The 19,727-nt window shown below is 49.2% G+C and overlaps 1 pseudogene across 3 annotated transcripts in view; it reads left to right on the forward strand.

Moving 5' to 3' along the window:
• Positions 1–18,272, forward strand: part of LOC143956972 (C3a anaphylatoxin chemotactic receptor pseudogene) — a 115,810-nt pseudogene extending 97,538 nt beyond the window's left edge. For 2 of the 3 annotated variants that reach the window (XR_013270029.1, XR_013270028.1), the window contains exon 3: positions 11,142–13,961. The product of XR_013270029.1 is annotated as a C3a anaphylatoxin chemotactic receptor pseudogene, transcript variant X2 (transcript). Of the gene's footprint in view, positions 1–11,141; positions 13,962–18,050 lie in introns of those variants that run through there. The other variant, XR_013270030.1, reaches the window with a different exon arrangement.
• The last annotated feature ends 1,455 nt before the right edge of the window (positions 18,273–19,727 follow it).

Genomic DNA, 19,727 nt, shown 5'->3' on the forward strand with positions numbered 1-19,727 from the left:
ATTCCCCCATCCCTCTCTTGGCACAAATCCCCCCATCCCCCCTCCCAGCACACATCCCCCAAATCCTTTCTCCTAGCACAAATTCCCCCATCCCTCTCTTGGCACAAATCCCCCCATCCCCCCTCCCAGCACACATCCCCCAAATCCTTTCTCCTAGCACACATTCCCCCATTACTCTCTTGGCACAAATCCCCCCATCCCCCCTCCCAGCACACATCCCCCAAATCCTTCCTCCTAGCACAAATTCCCCCATCCCTCTCTTGGCACAAATCCCCCCATCCCCCCTCCCAGCACACATCCCCCAAATACTTCCTCCTAGCACAAATTCCTTCTCCTGGCACAAATCCCTCCCCCATCCCCCCTCACAGCACAAATCACCCCAGTCCCTCCTCCTAGCACAAATTCCCCCCATCCCCCCTCCCAGCACAAATCCCCCCCCCCATCCACCTTCCCAGCACAAATCTCCCCCCCATCCACCCTCCCAGCACAAATCTCCCCAGTCCCCCCTCTTAGCACAAGTCTGCCCCAATCCCTCCTCCTAGCACAAATCCCCCCAATCCCTCCACAAATCAACAACCCCCTCCCAATTAACTTTCCCATCATAAATTCATCCTCCCTACCGAAATCCCCCCCCCCGAACACAAATCCCCCACCAACCCTCCTAGTACAAACATTCCCCCCAATCCCCCCTCCTGGCTCAAATCCCCCAAACGTTCCTACCAGAACGTATTCCTCCTAGTAAATATACCCCCCCATTACACTTCCCAGCACAGATAGCTTCCAATCCCCCCTCTTGCACAAACCTCCCGGCACAAAATATTATCCCCCCTCATTGTGTACAATTTTCTTGTAAGCTCAAACCCCCCCTTCAACCTACAGGGGGAAACCACTACAAAGCCAGGAGGAGGTGCCCTGCGTTGTACTCTCCTGTCAGAACAACGCTTGTCCATGCAGCACGAGACGGGATCGCTCTACGATCGCATCGGACTGTACACACACAAAGTTTGATTACCGCCCCCTCCTCCTCCAAGGGCTGCTCATCTCCCGACAGCAGGAAATGTGGTTTGGGGTCATTAATCAGAACTGAAGTCTGGGTGGGCACAGCTAGATCTGATCACGTCTGTGTCTCTTCCTCCAGCAGCTGAAAGCCAGCGGGAGGAAGATGGGGAGAGACCGGCTTTCAGCTGCTGGAGGAACAGGGAGAGGATTACCCTACCCTGCCCCACCGACACGCGTGCTGTCCGGGCCCCCTACAGGAGTACCGGTGGTTGTACTGACAGCGGCCCGGGGCATCAGTATCCCCCCTCCTTTTATTTATCTGAGTCCTCAATCGAACGTCTGCAGCTCTTCTCTTCCCTCACTTCCGGATCTCTTTGGCTTTGCTGGGGCACTGGGAGCCATTGGCTCCCATCCTGTCAATCAAAGCCAATGACGAGGAAGCAGGGGGCGGGGCTGAGTCCCACTGTCTGTGTCAACGGAGGCAGCAGCGGGGCTCGGGAGAGAGCACACAGGAGTGCCCCCATGGGAAGCTTCCTGTAGGGGGCACTGGACGGAGAGGAGGAGCCAGGAGTGGCGGCGGGGACCCGAGAAGAGGAGGTTCGGAGCTGCTCTGTACAATTCCATCATCACACACAGCAGGTACATATAGAGATGTTTGTAATTTAAAAGAAAAAAAAATACCTTTACAACCACTTGCAGGCCGCCCACCGCGCATATACTGCGACAGGGCACCCGCTCTGCGCCAGATCATGTATCTAGTACGTCATGTGACACGTCCGGGTTTGGGGCGTGTGCACGTGCGCCACCGGCATCCCGCTCCCGCTGTGATCACACAAAACGGGAGCCCAGTGATGGGTACCGGGGACTCGATGTCCGCCGGCACCCGCCGATTACACAGCACACAGGCAGAATGACAGTCTGTCAGAGGGGAAGGCATGGATCCTGTGTCTCTGCAAAGCAGGAACACGCATCTTAACCTTCCCCTAATCAAAGAAACTCCCCCCGACAGTGAGTAAGCACAGGCTAGGGACACATTTAACCCTTTGATCGCCCCTGATATTAACCCCATCCCGGCCAATGTCATTAGTACAGTGACGGTGCATATTTTTTTAGCACTGATTGCTGTAGTAGTGTCACTGGTTCCCAAAAAGTGTCAGTTAGTGTCTGATTTGTCCACCACAATATTACACTTTACCACGTGATCAGCCGTGTCCAATCACCTCCTGACAGGGAGGGGCCTGTGCTGATTGATTACCAGTGCAGCCCCCCCGAGGATGCCCACACTGGACCACCAGGGACGCCACCAGGACCACCAGGGATGCCCACCACTAGTCACCACCATGTATGCCACCCATGGCCACCAATCAGTGCCAAACAATGCCTGCCAATCAGTGATGCCCATCAATACCATCCATTACCAATACCATCCATTGGTATACATCAGTGCCACCTATCAGTGCCCATCCGTGTCGCCTATCAGTGCCCATCCGTGCCGCCTATCAGTGCCCAGCAGTGCTGCCTTTCAGTGCCCGGCAGTGCTGCCTTTCAGTGCCACCTATGTGTACCCGTCAGTGCCACATATTGGTGCCCATCAGTGTCACCTTATCAGTGCCCTTCAGTGGAGGCGAAAACGTACTTATTTACAGAGTTTTTTAACAGAAACAAAACAAAAAAAAAATTTTTCAAAAATTTTTTTTTTGTTATTTGTTTAGCAGAAAATAAAACTCCAGCTGTGATTAAATACCACCAAAAGAAAACTCTATTTGTGGGAAGAAAATGATAACATTTTTATTTGGGTACAATGTTGTATGACCGCGCAATTGTCATTCAAAGTGCGACAGCGCTGAAAGCTGAAGGGGTTAAATTGTCACACTTTTTTTGTTTATAGAGCAAAAAATAAAAGCCGCAGATGTGATCAAATACCACCAAAGGAAAGCTCTATTTGGGAAATGGACAAAAAAAATGTATTTGGGTTCAGCGATGCACGACCGCGCAATTGTCAGTTAAAATAGTGCAGTGCTGCATTGCAAAAAATGGCCTGGGTCGGGAGGGGGGGGGGGGGTGTAAACCTTCTGCAGGTCAGGGGGTTACTATCCTGGCTTCTTAAAAACATAATTACATAACCGTGCAGGAAGGAGATTGCATAAAGCATAAAAACCAAGCTGACGTGTAGCCACCAACCCAGAGATCTTCCATAGAGGAGGTGGTGGGGTGCGGGTCGGACGCCTCGTCTGGTACAGGTAAGACCCCCGTCCTGAAGAAGTCATGCTTATAAGTATGGACGGGCGCCGCCACTTCTACTTCTTACCTGCTCTGTGCAGAGAGCACCGCCTTGCTCTATATGCATTCAGTTAGTTAGCTTGCTATATACACTCAGCGGACACTTTATTAGGTACACCACTTCAGTTGCTTGATAACACAAATTGCTAATCAGCCAATCACACAGCAGTGTACGCGGGTCTGCGAGTGTACGCGGGTCTGCGAGTGTACGCGGGTCTGCGAGTGCACGAGAGTCTGAGAGAGCACGTCGGTCTGCAAGTGCACGTGGGTCAGCGAGAGCACATGGATCTGCGAGTGCATGAGTCTGCAAGTGCATGTGGGTCTGCGAGTGCAGGAGTATGCGAGTGTACGTGAGTCTGCGAGTGCACGTCAGTCTGAGATAGCACGTGGGTCAGCGAGTGCACGAGTCTGCGAGTGTACGTGAGTCTGCGAGTGCACGTGAGTCTGCGAGTGCACGTAAGTCTGCAGGTGCACGTGGGTCTGCGAGTGCACGTGGGTCTGCGAGTGCACGTGGGTCTGCGAGTGCACGTGGGTCTGCGAGTGCACGTGGGTCTGTGAGTACCTGTGTATTCTTTTGTTGAGTATTAGTGTCAGGAAGCTAGTTGGTGGGTAATTTGGACAGGGTATGATCCCCAATCCTCATTAAACCCGGCGGGTGTGGAGATGTGACTCGGTGTACATCTTGTGGCATGTATGCCTTCCTTGATCATCCAATCGAGGGCGAATACTGCTGTGCAAAATGTAAGCACATTGGTTGATTGTATATAGCAGCGGCGGCGCGTCCATAAGGGTGCACGGGCGCCGCCCCCTCTCTTCTGCCACCCCTCTAGCACCAATAGATAGATTCATGCATTGCATGAATCTATCTATGGCCGCCGCTGCCACCCCCTATTCAGGCGTCCCTTTTCGTGCGCAGGGCGCCTGAATTACAGCAGCGGGGGGTGGTTCTGAAGCACCTGATTAGAGCCATGGGCTCTAATAGACGTCAAAAAAGGTGACCTGCAAGCGCCATGCTGGGCACCAGGCGTCCTATCATAGCAGAGGACGAGAAGAGAGGATGGGAGAAGACATCGAGGAGCTGTCCCACGAGACAGGTAAGTGCAGACGGCGGGCCGGCGGGGGGCACACTGGCAGAATTTGATGTGGCACGGTGGCTGCGTTTGATGGGGCACAGAGGGAGCAATTGATGGGCATAGTGGCGGCAATTAATGGGCACAGTGGGAGCAATTGATGGGCACAGTGGCTGCATTTTATGGGGCACAGTGGCTGCATTTGATGGCACAGTGGCTGTGTTCAATGGCACATTGGTGGCAATTGATGGGCACAGTGGTTGCGTTTGATAGGCACAGTGGCTGCGTTTGATTGCACAGGGGCGGCAATTGATGGGCACAGTGGCTGCATTTGATGGCACAGTGGCGGCAATTGATGTGCACAGTGGCTGCATTTTATGGGGAACAGTGGCTGCGTTTGATGGGGCACAGTGGCGCCAATTGATTGGCACAGTGGCTGCATTTGATGGCACAGTGGCTGCATTTTATGTGGCACAGTGGCAGAAATTGATGGGCACAGTGGCTGCATTTGATGGCACAGTGGCGGCAATTGATGTGCACAGTGGCTGCATTTGATGGGGCACAGTGGCAGCAATTGAGTGGCACAGTGGCTGCATTTGATGGCACAGTGGCTGCGTTTGATGGGCACAGTGGCTGCATTTGATGGCACAGTGGCGGAAATTGATGTGCACAGTGGCTGCATTTGATGGGGCACAGTGGCAGAAATTGATGGGCACAGTGGCTGCATTTGATGGCACAATGGCTGCATTTGATGGGCACAGTGGCGGCAATTGATGGGCACAGTGGCTGCGTTTGATGGAACAGCGGCTGCATTTGATGGGCACAGTGGTTGCGTTTGATGGGCACAGTGGCTGCATTTGATGGGGCACAGTGGCAGAAATTGATGGGCACAGTGGCTGCATTTTATGGCACAATGGCTGCATTTGATGGGCACAGTGGCTGCATTTGATGGGCACAGTGGCGGCAATTGATGGGCACAGTGGCTGCGTTTGATGGAACAGCGGCTGCATTTGATGGGCACAGTGGTTGCGTTTGATGGGCACAGTGGCTACATTTGATGGGCACAGTGACTGCATTTTATGGGGCACAGTGGCTACATTTGATGGGCACAGTGGCTCCTATTGATGGTGCAATTGATGGAGTTTTTTTTTCAGAATTTTTCAGTTTGTTTGCACCCCCCCCAAAGATTTTGAGCACCACCTGCCACTGGTACACATCCTCCAGTCTAGCTCCTCCACATAAGCTGCAATGGATTAGAACCCCATAATAACTTACATATGGATCCCAGAGCCACATGATACCATTATCAATATGGCATAATGGGCGTGTATATGAATATAGAGTTGGAACACGTCTTCTAGTGAGCTGGACACGTTTGGTGGCCGGGGGGTAAGTACCACTCATCAGGAGCGAGCGGGTGATCTGAACTATAATATAAAGTCTTCCATTAGGACCAAAACCTATTAGGGAGAAACTACAAGACATCCGTTTGGACCAAGCCCTACTAAGCTGTGTGTTGGAGGTGCATTGCAAGGAGCTGGAAGTCCACCGGGGACATCATTCACGGGAACCGTGGGAATGTGATCCGTGACCGCAACCTGAAGCACCATCAGAGGCGGACGGGTGAGGAAAAGGAGGGGGGGGGGGGTTATATGAAGCTCATGGTAACTAAATGTATAGAATAGTGGATAGTAAAATATTTAATAACACATGGGTACATGTTTACATGCATTACATTTCATAGAAATGCACACTTCCAGAGTGCCCATTTCTAAAACCGCAATATCTGGTAGTAACATATTTATTAACATTAATCACATGATAAGATTATGGAATCCGCCAACATTCATGATTGGATATACACATATTGAAATCTGCACGGTCTATGGTCTTTCTGATCCCGGTCACAATAAAAATTGTATATATGAGCACATATCTTAATGAGCGTGTAATGGAAGTACACAACATCTGGTAGCTTAACGCGTTTCGCGTCTGTAAGCCGCTCTTCAGGAGCAGACATGTGATGTATCTGCAATGGTAGAGTAAATGAACTAAGTAAACTAGCTTGTATCAAGGGGAGGGTAGATAGAAAACAAGATCGCTTACAGGTGAATGTGCACTTAATGGCATAATGTCAGGAGCCGTGAGCCAACCCGAGGGCATCAGTATCGGGGAGCTGAGGGGGCATGTTCAGCGGCGGTACCCATCACAGACAACGCCCCAGGCAGAACCCGGGCACACCGAGCACACCTGGTGTGAACATGGGAAGCATCTGTGATGAGTGAGTCAATCAAATGAAACCAATATTGGGGCTATGTGAGTGAATGAATAATTAATAGTGGGCAGTGGCGTAACTAGAACCTTCAGGGCCCCCGATGCAAGAAACCATGAAGGGCCCCCCTGAACCCCAGCCAGGGCCCTTCCCTCCGAGTCCGGCGGTGGAACTCCAGGGCATGGTCACAGATATAACCTTTGTGAGCCCCGTAGTTCCACCACTGGCATCAGTAGTTTTTTTTTTATTTTAGTTGCCCCATTTGGGGACTGTCCCTAGGCAGCATGGGGTCCCCGTCCCCAGAAGAGATGAGGAGAACAGACATCGGACTGAGCGGCGATGCATGGAGCAGGAGAGGGGTACTCTGAGGAGCCGGCCGAGGACACAGGTCATGCGGGGAATGCACAACTAAAGAGCAGCCAGTGCGATAGTCGAGCATGGAGCTCTGCTAGTCACCCTCCACCTCCAGCCACCCGTGTGCATGGTGCACTGGTACCACTAGCTGCCTATGCTGCTGCCGGCCATATGTAGAGGGGGCTGCATGGGCCCCCTGCAGCACAGGGCCCAGTTGCGGTCGCGACTGCTGCACCCCCTATAGTTACGCCCCTGATAGTGGGGGTGGACTGGATAGTAAAGATATTTAGTGCAGAAATGAAAACTGATATTGTTGGGACTTATGCCGCGTACACACGACCGGACTTTCCGTCAGAATAAACTCTGACCGTCTTTCCCGAACGGACTTCCACTGAAACGGACTTGCCTACACACGATCACACCAAAGTCCGTTGGTTTAGAATGTGATGACGTACGACAGGGACTAGAATAAGGAAGTTCAAAGCCAGTAGCCAATAGCTGCCCTTGCGTCGTTTTTTTGGTCCGTCGGGATAGCATAGAGACGAACGGTTTTCCCCGATAGGAATTGATTCCGTTGGAAAGATTTATAACGTGTTCTATTTCTAGGTCCGTCAGAAATTTTGAAGCCCCCCACACACGATCGGAATATCCGATGAAATGATTCAGTCGGACCTTTTCTGCGGGAAAGTCCAGTCGTGTGTACGCAGCGTAATCAGGAGTGGAGGTGGAAGACCATAATAGAAGGTCGCCACCAAGACTCCCAGGTTGCGGGAGAAGGGAAAGTGGGGGGAGGGATGAAAGGAAGGGAATGGCTTGTGAGGGTCTGATAAATACCTGGTGCTTGAAGGGAGGGAAGGAAACCAGGCCAATGTGCAAGAGAGCTCAGAGCAACCCAGACCCCACCAGGGCAGTTGCGTATAAATGCACGCCGCCACAGACCAACCCCCAGCGTCACACACATGAGCATGGCAGGGGGAGGGGGGCACCGGCACCTGGGCGTCAATTCGCCCGGCAGTTGGTGCCATCGCAGCCTCACCCAGGTGCTTTGCGCAGTCATGTTGAAACAGGAAGGGGCCGTCCCCAAATTGTTCCCACAAAGTTGGGAGCATAAAATTGTCCAAAATGTCTTGGTATACTGACGCCTTAAGAGTTCCCTTCACTGGAACTAAGGAGCCAAGCCCAACCCCTGAAAAACAACCCCCACACCATAATCCCCCCTCCCCCCACACCATAATCCCCCCTCCACCAAATGATTTGGACCAGTGCACAAAGCAAGGTCCATAAAGACATGGATGAGCGAGTTTGGGGTGGAGGAACTTCACAGAGTCCTGACCTCAACCCGATAGAACACCTTTGGGATGAATTAGAGTAGAGATTGTGATCCAGGCCTTTTTGTTCCATCAGTGCCTGACCTCATAAATGCCCTTCTAGAAGAACGGTCAAACATCCCCATAGACACCCTCCTAAACCTTGTGGACGGCCTTCCCAGAAGAGTTGAAGCTGTTATAGCTGCAAAGGGCGGAGCCAACTCAATATTGACCCCTACGGACTAAGACTGGGACACCATTAAAGGTCACGTACAAGCATCCCAATACTTTTGATAATATAGTGTATGTGGTGCCTCAGAAGAAGACGCACCTCCTTGACTCTCCATAAATATGTATATATGTACAGTATCTCACAAAAATTAGTACACCCCTAAGTGAAAACCCCTAAGCCCAAAGTGTCAATATTTTGTGTGGCCACCATTATTTTCCAGCACTGCCTTAACCCTCCTGGGCATGGAGTCCACCAGAGCTTCACAGTTTGCCGCCGGAGTCTTCTTCTGCTCCTCAAAAATGTCAGGGGTGTACTCACTTATGTGAGATACTGTATATATGATGATGTCATCGATGGGATAAGACCCGGGTCCACCTTAAGCAATCTTGCCTCCCCCTTCCCTCCCCACTTCCCATTTTTACCACTCTACACCTCTTTCCACTTCCCCTCCTCTCCCTTAACTGTATTTGCTTCCTTTTCGTTTACTTATTTTGCATTTTGCTTGGGGGACATGTAAGCAGGTGCAGTCTACTTTCTCCACTGCAGGTGGCACTCTTTTGCTGCAGCACTGTTTTTGGAGAGGGAGTCAAAAGGAACAAAGTTCCTCTATGGTTCCCTGGATCACTGGGCAAGCTATCCTATTGGATGCTGCTGCCCAATGTGACTCGAGCAGCCATCTTGGGTCAGGTAGAGATTATTTAAGGCCCTGGCTCACAGGTTTGGTGCACATTTTGCAAGTTGATAGAGCAGGGACAGTTACCCCGCCTGTTAGGGACAGTACTAGCGGTAAGAGAAAGGTTCTCGATGAGGAGCGAAAGCATAAGCTCGCAATTCCTTGGACACCATCCAGCTTGGGCACTAGATGGCCAGGCTGCACTCTATACAGATGCTGAATTCCCGCTCTCTGCACATTACTGGCGTCTGTGAGTGCACCGGGTTGGGCAGCTTTCCTACTGGGTTTGTTGTGAACTGTTTTCCATTGCACCTCACTGTCTGAATTATTGCTGCACCCCACCTACACTCACATGATCATTCTTTTTTCACACCGGGATGAACGTTCATCTGAAAACTCATAGTGCCATCCTAATTATGTTATGTAGCACCCCCTAGCTGTGTTGCTAGAGTGCTAGCATTTTTGGTTAGCATAGTTAAATTGTCCGGGCTTGGTTGGCAGCCAAGCCTGGTGTTTTTCTGGGTCAGGGTAATGACTCAGGGAGGACTGAATGACTCACAGGCAGCATCTCTGAGACCTCCCCCTACTTCTAGAAACTTGCAGGAGATTCTTGAAGGATGGGAGTGGAGGTGAGGAGTAGCTGCCTGGAGTATTCTGAAGGCCCTGATGGGTTGGCAGGTAATAGGCCCCCTCAAATACTCCGGGTCAGCCCAGCTGGGGGCAGTGGAGTTTGGGTGGAAGATGGAGATGGAGTGTTAGGTTATTGGTGGCCCTTGAGGGTGCCCCGTAGTCTGGGGAGGTGACCTTGGGCCTGGGCCCGGGTGCAGAAGGGACCCTTTTTACGACACGCATATCTATTGTTGCTGGTGGGGTTCTATTTTTGTGTGGGGGTCTGTTGCTGCTAGGTAGGTCTATTGTTGCGGGGGGGGGGGGGTTTTATGTTGTTGGGGGATCAATTGTCGCTGGCTAGGATCTACTGTTGAGAATGAGGTCCAGGTGCGGACTGACAACTCATGGGGCCCCCAGGCAATCAGAGATTATGGGCCACACAGTATACACAAACACACACACACAGTATACACAGACATGTTTCTATTGGCTGAGAAGATACTGGAGAGGCGGGGCAGCTATAATCTCGGGATTTGTAGACCAAAAGGATGTCGGTAAGGGACATTTCAAAGACAGATGTAAAAAAACACAGATCTTTACATACTGTCCCTGGTTTTACTAAGGCTGGCAACCCTGATGGGGTCTCTTAATGGCCCGGGGCCCTCGCGCAGTGCCCGAGTGGCCGAATGGTCAGTCCGCCCCTGATAAGGTCTATTGTTGCTGGCTGTTGGATGGTCTATTGAGGCTGACTGCTGGGAGATATATTGTTGCTGCTGGAAGTCTATTGTTGCTGGGGGGGGGGGGGTCTTAAGTTGCTGGGGGATCATTAGTCGCTGGCTAGGAGCTACTGTTGAGGATGAGGTCTATTGTTGCTGGTTGTTGGAGGGTCTATTGAGGCTGACTGCTGGGAGATCTGTTGTGGCTGCTGGGAGTCTATTGTTGCCGGGGTTATATTTTGTTGTGGGGGGAGTCCATTTCTGCTGGGGGGGGGGCTCTATTATTATGTGAGGGATCTATTGCTGCTGGGGTGGGGTCTATTGTTGTTCACTGTTTTACTATCTTTCTTGTTATCATTATCACATTCCATAAAAATGACTTAGTAGCACAAAATGCTATTTGGTTCTGTATTCTCTAAAAGGGGTGGTACATAGGGGTTGGAACCAAGGGATGGTGCTCAGAGGTAGGTAGCGGGCAGAGACGAGGGGCTGCTCAGAAGGGGGTTCCTGCACTTGTTCTCTGAGAAAGAAAGCCCTGATTATGTGACTTGTTATATCTCCTATGTGTAACACAATAGAAATACGATAATGATCAGACACACCCACTAACTGTGTCAATTCCTTTACAGGGAAGCAAAATGTCAAATTTCAGCCATGAGACCGAACCAGACGTCTTTTACAGCCATGATCACTTGTTCACCATCCTGCTTTTCTCTCTCACCACCCTCGTGGGTGTCCCCGGCAATGCTCTGGTGCTTTGGGTTACCGGAGTGAAGATGGAGCGGACCGTGACCACCATTTTGTTTGGGAACCTTGCTGTGGCCGATATCATGTGCTGCTTGTGTCTTCCATTCAGTGTAGTGCAGTTCTTCTACCCCTCGTGGCTGTACGGTCCTGCCCTCTGCAAGATTTTACCCTTTCTCATTACCCTTAACATGTACACCAGTGTCTTCATCCTGATGGCTATCAGCGTTGACCGTTGGATTCTGGTTGTCCGGCCGGTGTGGGCCCGAAATCACCGAAGAGTGCGCACGGCGTGGATGATATGCTTGGCTATTTGGGTGTTTTCTTCTGCGATGAGTCTGCCTCCCTTCATCTACCGTAGTACCAAAACTTCGGACAACATGACCTTTTGCTCTTCAGAAGATCACAACAAATATGCCGTCACTTTTATACATCTAACCTTTGGGTTTCTGATTCCTCTTATAACCATTTCTGCCTGTTACATCTCTCTGGCTATTAAAGCATACAACATCCGGTTTTTAGATGTAGGTAGAAGATGCACCAAGGTGGCGCTAGGCATTACAGTCGCATTTTTCATCACCTGGGCCCCCTACCACATCGTGGGCGTTGTCTTGCTTTTTGAAGACAATCACGTTGTTGTAATCCTGGACCTTTTCTCTCAGTCTCTGGTCTATTTCAACAGCTGTATCAACCCGATACTCTACGTCTTCATTGGGAAAGATATGAAGAAAAGGGTGAGACAGTCCATCCGTGGGCTCATGGAAAGTGTGTTTCATGAAGACCCATCAACCTTGAGGAGCTCAGATTCCAGAAGGAGCCAGAGTGGGGAGGGCACATGTCTGGAGGGGCTGTAAGAGTGAAGAGATGCCAACCTACGGCAGTAAGGAGTTGGACAAAATGATGGAAACAGCAGGTGAAATAAAGAAATCATCTAACGAATATGGTTGTTGGACCATCTCCGGCATCCAAGACCTGAATTCTCCTGGGAATTGACACATATTAGCCCTTGTGCACACGATCGGAGATTCCGACGGAATGTGTCCGATCGGAGCGTTTTGTCGGATATTCCGACTGTGTGTGGTCTGCATCGGACTGTTTCCGTCGGAATATCCGTCTGACCAAATTTTCCAACTTGCCGGGAATATTTTCCGACAAAATGCTCCGATCGGACATACTCCGATCATGTGTAGAGAATTCCGATCGGACAAAGTGCCACGCATGCTCAGATCAAATTCCTACACCAAAGCTATTGGCTACTAGCCTGAACGTAGTCCCGTCGTAACGAAATAACGTCATCACGTTCTGAACGATTGGATTTTTCCAAAATCCGTCGCACAAAATCCAACGGACAAAATCCGACGGATTTGGTTGTTGGAATCTCCGATCGTGTGTACAAGGGCTAAGTCTTGGATGGTGGATAATTGAAACAAATACCACTCTTCATGCAAAATTGCTTGGAATTGTGACAGAAAACCAAGGCAGAACCTTGTTCTCCAAAACTGACCATAGTGGCTCTATGACATTGAGGTTCCGGCGACCAGGGAAGGTGCGAGACTTTGCCTACATGCTCGTCCAAATCACGATTTGACAAAACCAGCTGTGTGAATCTGAGTATTAGAACCGGTGTAACCACATATTGGGCGAGCCATCGCAGTTTTCTACGGAAGTGAAGTTCCGTCGCCGCCATCTTGCTACACCCCACACTCGTCCCCAGTATGCCCCTGTACACACGGTTGGAGATTCTGCCAACCAAATCTGTCGGATTTTGCCGGTCGGATTTAGTCCGACGGATTGTGTCCGAAACTGTTGCATACACACGGTCGGGCCAAGTTGGCGAAAAATCCGATCGCTCAGAACGTGATGACGTAATTTAGTTACGACGGGACTACATTCAGGCTAGTAGCCAATAGCTTTGATGTAGGAATTTGATCTGAGCATGCGTGGCACTTGGTCCGATCAAAATGCTATACACATGATCGGATTAGGTCCGACCTGCCCAGTTGGTCAGGAAATATTTCCAACATGTTGGAAAATTGGGTCGGACGGAGATTCGGACGGAATCAGTCCGATGCATACCACACACAGTCGGATTATCTGACGACACGGTCCGATAAGATGCATTCCGACAGATTCTCCGACCGTGTGTACAGGGCTTTAGGATACACTAATGCCGCGTACACACGATCGGAATTCCGGCCAGAAAAAGAACGATGAGAGCTGTTCATCAGAAAATGCGACCATGTGTGGGCTCCGTAGGAATTTAGCTGTCCGAATTTCCACCAGCCAAAAATCGATAGCATGTTCTCAATTTTCCAGACGGAAAAACTTTCTATCGGTAATTCCGATCGTGTGTGTATGCAATTCCGACACGCCAAAAATCACGCATGCTCAGATTCAACTACGAGACGGAAGCTATTGGCTACTGACTATTGAACTTCCTTTTTCTAGTCACGTCGTACGTGTTGTACGTCACCGCGTTATAAACGATCGGAATTTGATGTGACCGTGTGTAGGCAAGACAGCTTGAGCCGAATTCCAAAGAATTACCGCTCTAAGGTAATGACTTCTCCCAAAACAGCTGTCTCCACAATCCCACAGGGTGCTGGCTCTGTTTGCAACAGGAACTGAAGTAGAAAAGATGTAGCTGGATAGCCGCACTCCGAATTATTCAACTTTATTTCAAAAATGTAATTAAAATCATAGCATCTAGGCTGGTAAACATAGTCATGGCTAAGCACCGTGTTCGGTGTGAAACATGTCAGCGGCTGTGCAGTTAGTCTGTCTACCAGCCTAGATGCTATGATTTTAATTACATTTTTGAAATAAAGTTGAATAATTCGGAGTGCGGCTATCCAGCTACATCTTTTCTACTTGAGCCGAATTCCGTCGGGAAAACCATCAGAGCTTTTTCCAACGAGAATTCCAATCGTGTGTACGCGGCATTAGAAGGGGGAAAGCGGACATGTATATCACTATAGAAACTCACTTTACTGTTATAAATACATCTAAAATGCAAAACTGCGGTGGGTGTAACAACATGTCCGCTTTCCCCCTTCTAATGCCGCGTACACACGATCGGTCTATCCGGCGGACTTTGCAGCTGAGGTCTGCCGGACTTTCAAAGGAACGGACTTGGCCACACTCGATCACTCTAAAAGTCAGACGGATTCCAACGTGATGACGTAGAATAAGGAAGTTCATAGCAAGTAGCCAATAGCTGCCCTAGGGTCGGTTTTAGTCCGCCGGACCAGCACACAGACGAACGGATTGTCCGCTAGAAAGCCGAGTCCGGCGGACAATTTTGAAGCCAGTCTTATTTCTAACTCCGCCGGACTTTTGGGAAGAAAAAGTCTGCTGGAGCCCACACACAATCGAATTGTCCAGCAAACTCTGGTCTGCCAGATAGTCCTATCATGTGTATGCAGCATTAGTGTATCCTTACTGTGGACGAGTGTGTGGTGTAGCAAGATGGAGGCGACGGAATGTCGCTTCTGTAGCAAACTGCGATGGGTCGCCGAATATGTCGTTACACCGGTTCGCACTGAAGCAGCACGACTGGCAGCGCGACTGCCTCAGGCGACCTGCACGCGAAAGCAGCGCGGCGACTTGCAACTACTTCTGTATAGAAGTCAATGCAAGTCGCCTCAAGTCGCCCTCAAAGTAGGGCAGGAACCTTTTTCTAAGTTGGAGCGACTTGAGTCGCTCCCATTAGAACGGTTCCATTGTACTTGAGTCGCTCCTATTAGAGCGGTTCCATTGTACTTGAGTCGCTCCTATTAGAACGGTTCCATTGTACTTGAGTCACTCCTATTAGAACGGTTCCATTCTACTTGAGTCACTCCTATTAGAACGGTTCCATTGTACTTGAGTCAGGCCGCGTACACACGCGGGGACTGTTCGGCCAACTTTGTCCGCTGAACAGTGTTTCGGCGGACAGTCCGCCCGTGTGTGGGCGTTCAGCGGACAGTTTCAGCGAACAGTACGCTGAACAAGGTTTTTCGGAATTTCCGAAAAACTGTCCGCTGAAACCTTGTTTCAGCGAACAGTTCCCTCGTGTGTAGGCTTGTTCGACAAACTAAGTTCCGCGCATGCTCAAAAAGGATTTACACGTCGAAAGTTATAATGCAGTGTATAGGACGTCGTATTTTTCGTCCCGTCGTACGTGCCGTTCACGTCATCGCGCACGGTTTCAGCAAACTGTTCGTACGTCATGTGTGGCCATGTCCGTCCATGCTAATTTTGAGCGGACTGTTTGCCGAAACTGTTTGACGGACAAAGTTGGCCGAACAGTCCCCGCGTGTGTACGCGGCCTCACTCCTATTAGAACGGTTCCATTGTACTTGAGTCACTCCTATTAGAACGGTTCCATTGTACTTGAGTCACTCCTATTAGAATGGTTCCATTGTACTTGAGTCACTCCTATTAGAACGGTTCCATTGTACTTGAGTCACTCCTATTAGAACGGTTCCATTGTACTTGAGTCACTCCTATTAGAACGGTTCCATTGTACTTGAGTCGCTCCCATTAGAACGGTTCCATTGTACTTGAGTCACTCCTATTAGAGCAGTTCCATTGTACTTGAGTCACTCCTATTAGAACGGTTCCATTGTACTTGAGTCGCTCCTATTAGAGCAGTTCCATTGTACTTGAGTCGCTCCTATTAGAACGGTTCCATTGTACTGAGTCGCTCCCATTAGAACGGTTCCATTGTACTTGAGTCGCTCCTATTAGAACGGTTCCATTGTACTTGAGTCACTCCTATTAGAACGGTTCCATTGTACTTGAGTCACTCCCATTAGAACGGTTCCATTGTACTTGAGTCGCTCCCATTAGAACGGTTCCATTGTACTTGAGTCGCTCCTATTAGAACGGTTCCATTGTACTTGAGTCACTCCTATTAGAGCAGTTCCATTGTACTTGAGTCGCTCCCATTAGAACGGTTCCATTGTACTTGAGTCACTCCTATTAGAACGGTTCCATTGTACTTGAGTCGCTCCCATTAGAACGGTTCCATTGTACTTGAGTCACTCCTATTAGAACGGTTCCATTGTACTTGAGTCGCTCCTATTAGAACGGTTCCATTGTACAGAACGGGACGCGACTTGTCAGGCGGCTAAGTCGCCTTGCAAGTCGTCCCAATGTGAACTGAGTTTTACTGTCTTGGCAAATCCTGTAGTGTTTCCATATCTTTGTCCAACCCCTGCAGGTCATTGAAGGAGCTTCCCTTTAAATTTGATAAACTGTATTAAATCAGCGTGTAGTGCAGCTTTTATGTTTTTTTTAGTCTCATAAGTCAATGTGTAAGGAATTTTACCAATATGAGTTGTTTTTGAAAACTTTATTTTTTTTTTATGTACACATCCACAGAGGTGAAGCTGTTATAGCTGCGAAGGGCGGAGCCAACTCAATATTGAACCCTCCGGACTAAGACTGGGATGCCATTAAAGTTCATGTGTGTGTGTGTAAAGGCAGGCGTCCCAATACTTTTGGTAATATAGTGTATGCATACAGGGCAGTCATATTTACTTGTTGCTGTGTTGCCTCCTTAATCACTTGATGACTGCCCACAGTACTTTTACTGTGGGCGGCCAGCACAGGCAGGCTGGATCGCGCCCCCGTGCACGTCGTCCAGCCTGTTCTTGGAATCGGAGCGCACAGCGCGCTGCTCCTGCGAAGTGCGAATACTCGTAGCCTGTGGCTCGGTGATCATGTGATCGATATGCAATCACATGATCACAATGTCTATTCATGAATTCATTCATAACAGTTGGGAGTGTTTCATCAGTTGTAGGCTTGGAGGTGAGCTGGGGGGGGGGGGGTATGTATTTAACCATTATAATATCTCTTTATTGAGTCCAAATCCCATCTCTTATGTGTTCATCTTAAGATTTACTGTCCTCATGTAGAGCTTACCTTGACTAAGGACCAGATGGTATTCATCAAAACTATTTTATATAATAATTGTTTTGTTTATTTGTTATCATTTATAGTTTTTGTTCGTCTCCCCTTGGGTCAAAACATTTTTTTTGTCCCCCTGAAGAAGCCATCGGTATGGCGAAACATGTTGGGACTCCTTTGACCAGCAATAATAATAAATATCGACCACATTATATTGAGTAGACGACGATTTTATCTAATGTATCGTGTATTGTTGTGAATCAATTTTGATAATACATACTTTTATGATTATTCCATTTAATAAAGAATTAGTATTCATCTCTTTTAAACTATGTATTGTATTTAATATTGTTAGCTTCTTATTTCTCTATTGCTGATTTAATTACTTTATTTTCGATATACCTTATTATTATTATTAGGCACCGTAATAATCCCCTTTTCCCCCCAAGCACCATATTTCTTCTATTCATAACAGTTGTGTTTACTATGCTTTCGATTGGCCCACAGCTATCACATGATTGCCCCGGGCCAATCGAAGCACCCTGTACCATGTGATTAGCTGTAGCCAATCACAGATCACTAGTAATCACAGCTGTTATGAATGTAATCCTATTCATGACAGTATGAAATATTGATGTTACAATGATCATCAAAGTGTAAAAGTATGTAAAAGAAAAAAAAAATAGTAATGAAATAAAAAATAATATAAAAAAATCAATAAAACGCTTCTAAAAAGGCGGGCTTTATGTTGACATACTATTGAAGAAGTCCACGCTGTGGACCCGTGTGTGTTATAAGATATTTTTATTTTCTGTTCCCTTTTTTTTCTTTTTTTCTTTTTTAAACTCCCCCCCCCCTTTTTTTTCATATCTCTCTTTTGTGTTTTTTTGCTGTAGAAATACTACTATATTACCGGTTCCTGTTCTCTACCCCTGATGAAGGTTCTGTAACAACAGCAACTGGAAACGCGTCGGGTTTGGGATATCTAGGAGAGTACTAGTGGTCTTTGTACAGATGTTGTTTTGCTGTAACAATGTATTTTAGCGCAGACATTTAATGTTTATGTGTCTCTTTTTATTATTCTGTATATTATAAATAAAACGTATGTTTTAGTTGTACTTTGATGGTGTCGGTGGTCTATTAAAGTCCCATTAAGGGGGGAGGGGGGATTTCCTTCTTGAATTGAGAGGAAAAGTGCCCCATCATTGTCCCAAGAAGCGTATGTTTTAGGTAAGTAACCACCAGGCATGTACTGGCCATAGGGACTATAGGGAGTTTCCCGGTGGGCCGATGGCTCAGTGGGCCGGTTTCAGTGACAGCCAGTGGCATCGTTGGGGGGGACTTTTGGGGCTATAGCCCCCGAATCTGGGGCCCATAGCCCCAAGTCAGTCCAGGAGTCCCCAACCACAGGGTCCCGGCCCACTACCTGCCCTCTTTCTGGTGACCCTGATGTAAGGAGGGGCTCTCTGGGGACCCTGAAGTAAGCCAGGGGCTCTCTGGGGAACCTGATATAAGAGAGAGGTTCTCTGTGGACCCCGGATGTAAGGGGGGGCTCTGTGGGAATTTTGGTGAGTGAGGAGAGCAGAGCTTTACAGATGAGGAGTACAGAGGGGAAGAGAGCCCGGGGAGGTAAGTAGGTGGGGGGGTAGGTCAGACACAATGTAGTGTGTGCTCTGTGGTGTGAGGCGAGCTCTGAGGTGTAATGGGGAGTATATGGAGTATATGGCCGGCTGTAGAGGCAGGCATGTACTGGCCATAGGGACTATAGGGAGTTTCCCGGTGGGCCGATGGCTCAGTAGGCCGATTTCAGTGACAGCCAGTGGCATCGTTGGGGGGGACTTTTGGGGCTATAGCCCCCGAATCTGGGGCCCATAGCCCCAAGTCAGTCCAGGAGTCCCCAACCACAGGGTCCCGGCCCACTACCTGCCCTCTTTCTGGTGACCCTGATGTAAGGAGGGTCTCTCTGGGGACCCTGATGTAAGGAGGGGCTCTCTGGGGAACCTGATATAAGAGAGAGGCTCTCTGTGGACCCCGGATGTAAGGGGGGGCTCTGTGGGGACCCGGATGTAAGGGGTTGGCTCTCTAGGGACCCTGATGTAAGGCGGATGATCTCTGGGGACTCTGATGTAAGAGGGGCTCTCAGGGGACCCTGATGTAAGGGGAAGGCTATATGGGGACCCTGATGTAAGGGGAGGCTCTCTGGGGACCCCGATGTAAGTGGGGGGCTCTCTGGGGACCCTGATGTAAGGGGGGTTCTCTAGGGGCTTTTTTGCGCAATTGCATACAGTTTATATACTGTTTTTTGCGTGTTTGTAAAATTAAAGTGGGCCGGTCTGGATGAAGTCCAGGGCCAAATTTTTGTCCCAGTCCAGCCCTGGTAACCACTGACTACTGATGAGGGGGTTCCCTTTTCCCATGGACACCAGTAAATAGGGGACCTTCACCCAATGACACCCATGTAATATTGCTTTACTCCCACTGGAAATGAATGATTGAGGGCACTTCACTGATGGCCAATGTTACCGGGGTCTAATACTTCTGATCACCAATCAATGGGTTCCTATTGACATAAA

This window comes from Lithobates pipiens, unplaced genomic scaffold (genome assembly GCF_037356315.1).
Source record: "Lithobates pipiens isolate NorthernLeopardFrog02 unplaced genomic scaffold, aLitPip1_a1.2 Scaffold_47, whole genome shotgun sequence".
Taxonomy (NCBI): domain Eukaryota; kingdom Metazoa; phylum Chordata; class Amphibia; order Anura; family Ranidae; genus Lithobates; species Lithobates pipiens.